Below are 6590 nucleotides of genomic sequence, written 5' to 3'. Positions count from 1 at the left end.
GTTATGGATCAAGGTACGCTTCCGCTTTACAGTTTGTGTTCCTTCTCCGCTGTTCTCGGTTAATCATTCATAGAGAGTTTTATGTAATTGTTCATTCAATTATTCCAACAAGTGGTATCAGAGCCACTCTATTGATGATTCTCTGAGAATTTGGAAAAGGAAATTAGGTTTTATATTCTTACTCGGTACATTGAAATTCAAGAAATTAAGTTTCTTGAAATTAGGGTTTGTGACTGAATTCTCAAATTCTTGATTAGTTGTATTGCGATTTAAGATTCGTGTATGCCGCAACATTTTTTTAATGTTGTTTTGTGAACTTTTTATTTGTTCTGCATAGTGTGAAATATCTTGTGATTGATATTATTGTGAATTCTTTCCATTTACGTTTATTGAAGAATTTAATCAAGTTTCCTTTTGGGTCGAATCACAATTGAGAATTCATTGCTATAAAATATAAAATCTTTTGATTAAGAATTTGGTTTGGTTTTCGAAGAGTTTTTCAAAACCTACGTTTATGCACACATATAAGTCATTTTATTTGAATGTTTTAATATGGTTTAATTAGGAATGGTATTCAATTCAAGGTGTGTATATACATTGATTATTTTGAATTTTGATGAATTGAACTCGTGCTTACCGTGAAGGAATATGACTGGATTGATTTCTTGATTCTTTATTTCATGCGTAAGGTTAATTGGAAACTAATTGATTTGAGAATTCATGAGGTATGATTATGGATGAATTCATTTTTTAGCCGCTGCATCCTTAAGTTTGCGTGTATAATTTGTACGCCTACAGATTCTAACTTTGGTTAATGAATTGTTTTAATTCATGTTGGATTTGGTGAGCAATTTCATTACAGAAAATTTATGTATGTACACATACAGTTTAGTGTGAATTCTTTTAAGAATTCAATTAATGCTTATACATAAGAATTCACGATAAGTTGTAGATCAATCATGTTATATGCACGCATTCCAAGACCAGTTTTTTGGTTGATTGAATTTGTTGATCATGATGGTGAATTAATATAGTCGTTTCAATACTTGTTGATGCATTGATACAAATTGAAATGTGAAATTGATGATTCAATTGAATGTGTATTATTTTTATGTACGTTATATTCTAATATAACGTTAAAAATTAAGAATTCTTTTAAGAATTCAATTAAAGTTTTAAATTCAATAATTTTGGTGCATCTCATGTTCCTTTATTGATGTGTGTATTTTAATGCGGATATTAGTCGGGCCCACAGGAAGATTAATATTTGGCACGAGATACACACATATCTTTAGTGATAAATACGTGACAATTATTCAGTTTTCGTGTAAGTAATGTGTGATGCCCATAGGTGGACACTGCTTAACATGATCTTATTGTCAGTATTTGATCACTGTAAAGAGGCTACCACTTACAAATTCACATCACTGTCAAAGGACTTATTGTGAATGTTGTGCTCGGTACCTCGATATGGTTTACTAATGTTCAAAATAGATTAGTCGAAATAAGACGTTGCAACAGTAACCTCTCTTGTCTAGACTTCTTTACTGCGAATGTTAGGACGGTAATTGTGTGCGTATTTTTAATGCGGATATTAGTCGGCCCATAGGAAGATTAATATTTGGCACGAAACACACACATACCTGTGGTGATAAATACGTGATGATTATCCAGTTTTTGTGTGAGTAAATATGATGCCCACAGGTGGACATTGCTTGACATGATTTTATTGTTAGTGTTTGATTACTGCAAAAGGTTACCACTTGCAAGTTCATATTACTGTCCACAGACTTGATTTGAATGTTGTGTCGGTACCTCGAGATGCTACCATTTTATTTGAATTTTATGATGTGAGCATGACAATTAATTTGGTTTTGTTCTCTATTCAATTGTGATGTCAGCTTTTGCAGTTTCTTCCATCATGAACAATATTTCAGTGTTGAATGGGTCAAATTTTAAGGATTACAAAGATTATATTTTGATTGCTCTGGGTTGTATGGATCTAGATTACGCGCTGAGGATTGAGCAATCTACTTCTCCTACGGACTATAGTGCTTCTTATCAAAGGAGAAACTACGAGAAGTAGGAATACTCGAATCGTGTAAGTGTACTGATCATTAGGCATAGCAGCCTAGAAGCCTTTGGAGGCACTACATCTAAGTATATCACTAAGGACAGTGAATACCTTGCCAAAATTAAGGTACGTTTTGCAAAAACATTAAGGCTGAGACAAGCATGCTTGATCTCAATAAATTATAAGGGCAAGGGCAACATAAGGGAGCACATTATGCAAATGTCTCACGTTGCTTCAGTAAAGCTTGAATTTTAAAGACTTGCTTGTGCATTTGGTGTTGCACATCTGGTCAGTATCTCAAGAAATAAAGTAAAAGGGCATTAAGAGAGTGTATTGAGAATGCTACTATGGATAAGGGTCCATCACAAAAGAAACAATATAAAGATAATGATAGTTGTTTCTTTTGTGGTAAACATGGATATAAAAAAGAAGAATTGTAAATATCACGCATGGTGTGCAAAGGAAGTTACAATTCTTATTTTGGTCTGTTCTAAAGTTAATTTAGATTTAGTCTCTAATGATATTTAGTGGGTAGATTCTGGTGATACTACTCACATAAGGTTATTAGTGCAAGGCTGTCTGAGCTACCGAAAGTCAATTGATGGTGAAAGATACATCTATGTGGGACATGACAAATCGGTGGAAGTAGAGACTATTGGGCATTGTAGATTGTTATTAAAGACTGGAATTGTTTTGTCTTTGAAGGATGCTTTATTGTACTGTCTTTTAGAAAAAATTTGGTTTTTGTTTCTGTTTTGAACAAATTTGGTTTCTCTTGTTCATTCAGAAATAGTAAAGTTCTTCCTTCAAATAATTCTAGTATTGTGGGCACTGTTTCCTTAAGTGCATATAACAATCTTTGTATGCTCAATCATGTTACTTCATATTCAGAAGCTTTACATGTTGAATCAAAAGGGACTAAGTAAATCAAATAATTAGAATTTGGTTAATTTATGACACCAATGTTTTGGTTATATCTCAAAATAAAAGATTGTGAGACTTGTGTCATATGTTATATTGAATACACTTGTAACATCCCGACATTTCTAGGGTATAATAAATGCGGCGATTGTTAACTAGGCGAACTTAAGTGCAACAAGAACATAGACTAGGGTTTCAATTAAAGAGATTTGACCAAGAATTTAATGGAGCATCAAGGCCATAAGTCAACGACTAACTCACGAGAATCAAGACTTAATAGATTAGGCTCAAAAGTCAAAGGTTTAGCATAAATCCAACAAACGCAATAATTCCCTTCAATCCAAAACAAAGAATTAAGTTCACCATAACCAAAATAATAATTTTTCCAAAAATATTCAGCGGAAGCATATCAAGAGAAAGCGGAGCCATGTATGAAGACACGACTACACTCAAAAACCCAACCATCCATATTATTCGATTCAATCTTCTCAACACCACCGACCGCCCATCGCCGCTCAACCTGCACATAGGGAAAACACATGCAGGGCTGAGTATTTTAAACATACTCAGTGGACTCATGCCAAAACATTTTATAGTTATGCCACCCTTACCATAGTGAACTCGAGTTTTGCATTTATTTAAAGATAAGCATCGAGTATCACAAAAATATATCATGGACTGGCCAGTCAAACAATACCTCCCATTTTCTCATCAATCATCATTTCATAGTGCGACGAAAGTGTGGCCACACTATTCGCCCACGAGATCGGCCGACTAGCAAGGACGGCTCCCGATCCCACCGTGTGCACTAGCCTGATAGGGTTTGCGGCCCTACTCAGACCCGAATTCGTTTTTATAGCCGCTATAGCCTAATGGAGCGTACTCACAATCTAGGCATCAGGCAATCACAATATCCAAAATAATTTATAGGCATGGCATAACAGTTCAATCCACCCTTATTTCTCCAACATCATAAATTTGCACATAGAAGAGAGTTTAGAATAAAGCCCACCTCGATTTCTTTCGAGTTCAACAAAAATGCACTTCTTCTTGATATCCCACCGGGAACGCGAACTATCACCTTTAGTTCATATTTTTCAAATAAGTCTCAAATCATAGATTAAAATTATGCATGATCTCACGTTTCCCTTTTCCCTTTGATTATTTCTAAAATCATCAATCAAAATCAAAGTACGATTATCATATCGTTTTTATCACACAACAACTCCAGATTTATCATCAAATCGTGTCACGCATGAGTGTTTTTCCACACACAACACACGCACACACACCACGCATGTACACGCCTACCGAGGCGTGCACACACACACACACACACATGCATCAAATTTCACCGATTAAAATCCCCCTTCACTCGTTCTAAATGCATGTGGATTCAAGAACACCGATTAATCGGTAGAGGAAGAAAAGATTAATAATAGAAGTACCTTTTCTTGCAAAACAATCGGTAGAAACAAGTAAAATCTTGATTCTTCAATAAATTCTTGAATTGCAGCTTCAATTCTTCTCCAAAAGATGAAGAATTAATGGAGAAAGTAGAAGAAAAATTTGAGAGAGTGGGGAGAGAGAAGTGGACGAAAATTTGGAGGAGTGGGCGACGGTTTTTGATCCTAGGGTTTTGATTCTCCCTCTTATATTTATAGAGTGCAAGATATACTCCAATAATTAAATAAATTAAAGATTTGGAGAGATTTAGGAAGAGTTGGCGTTAAAACCGTTGAGAAGAAAGGGGATTTCGAATTTCTTAGGCTATTTAATTAGCCTATGATTTAATTTGAATATTCCACGGAGTAGAATAAAATATCACGGAGCAAGAAAATAATAATAAATCTCCCCCAATAATAGCCAAAAGTGGCGTGTGATATCAAATTCCTACAAGGAATTTAATATAAATCCTAATTTAATTAGGATATGGTAGGATCTTCTTAGGTTTGGCAAGATATGCTAGGATATTTGAATTTATTTATGGAAGAGAATAAACAAGGGATCAAATAAAATAATAATAAATTCCCTTCTCCCATAATATAAGGATTTTCGAAAAATCCCTCTAGACCAACATAGGTTTCGAAATTTTCATCAATTAAATAGGGATAATCGGACTTTGGATTTAATTTGGATAATTATCCCAAGCAATAATTAAATCCAAGAAAAATAGGATTTCTTTCCCATAAATAGGAGAGGGTCGAAAATTTCCACATACTTAAAAAAAATGCTCCTATTTAATTCTCACTCATCCCTTAGAAAAACAATTCACCAAAAAATATTATTTCTTCCCACATCAAAATATTCACATATTCGAATTTCCACCTCCATTCCACATTTTCCAACGACTTTGACCATTCCACGGCCACGTCATATTTTCCACCATGTTGACTATTCAATAGCCACGTCACATATTCAACAAGTTGATTCTCAACTCAAAATCGCAATTAGGTCACATAGAATATTGCAATTAAATCACTCATCAATTAATTCCACATATCATAGCATTAAAAGCATTTAATGCAAAAATTTTCACGTCACAAAAATTAGGGTTCGAAAGACGGGGCGTTACAACACTTATCTTTTCAGAACTTGATTTGTGTGTTCAATGTATCGAAGGAAATCAGACCAAACTTAAGAAATTAGGTGCCAGTAGAGCTATACATTTTAGAATTGATATATACGGACAATTGTGGTTCATTCACTTCGGTTTCTTGGATTGATCAACAATATTTTATATCATTCACAAATGAATATTCTTGTTTTGGGCACCTACACCTGCTGGCAGGCTAAGTAACGTTCCACAAACGCCACGATATCCTTCTTCATACCATTCCACCAGAATGACTTCTTCAAGTCTTGGTACATCTTCGTGCTTCCCGGGTGAACAGTGTATGGAGTCTCATGAGCTTCACTCATGATCTCATTCTTGAGTTCCTCGTTGTCGGGCACGCATAGTCTTCCTTCAAAGATGAGGGCATTGTCGGACTCCTCACTAAAACTTCCCGATTTGCCTGTTCTCACTTCCACTCGAATTTCTTCGAGTTCCGCATCCATCTGTTGCGCTGCAACGATTCTCGTTTTTAGATCTGGTTTAACCACCAAAGTGGCAATTCGCTCTTCCACTGTTTCGGGGGCTCTTATCACTTCTAATCGCATTTTGCTAAATTCTCTTATCAAGCTCTCCTCTACTGTTAGAAAAGTAGCTATTTGCGAATGATCTCTACGGCTCAAAGCATCTGCCACTACATTTGCTTTGCCGGGGTGGTAGTTGATGCCACAATCGTAGTCCTTCACTAATTCGAGCCATCTTCGTTGTCGCATATTCAAGTCTCTTTGCTCGAAGAAATACTTTAAGCTCTTGTGGTCCGTAAAGATTTCACATCTAACTCCGTAGAGATGATGCCTCCAAATCTTTAGGGCATGTACCACTGCTGCTAACTCCAAATCGTGCGTTGGGTAGTTCAACTCGTGTGGTCTTAATTGTCGTGACGCGTAGGTGATCACTTTATTATTTTGCAACAATACGCATCCTAATCCAACCTTCGAAGCGTCGGTGTAGACTACGTAATTCACTCCAGATTCGGGCACG

Source organism: Salvia hispanica, chromosome 4 (genome assembly GCF_029641045.1).
Source record: "Salvia hispanica isolate PSC_SH4W2 chromosome 4, Shi_PSC_v1, whole genome shotgun sequence".
Classification (NCBI taxonomy): Eukaryota; Viridiplantae; Streptophyta; class Magnoliopsida; order Lamiales; family Lamiaceae; genus Salvia; species Salvia hispanica.
This window is presented reverse-complemented; position numbering follows the sequence as displayed.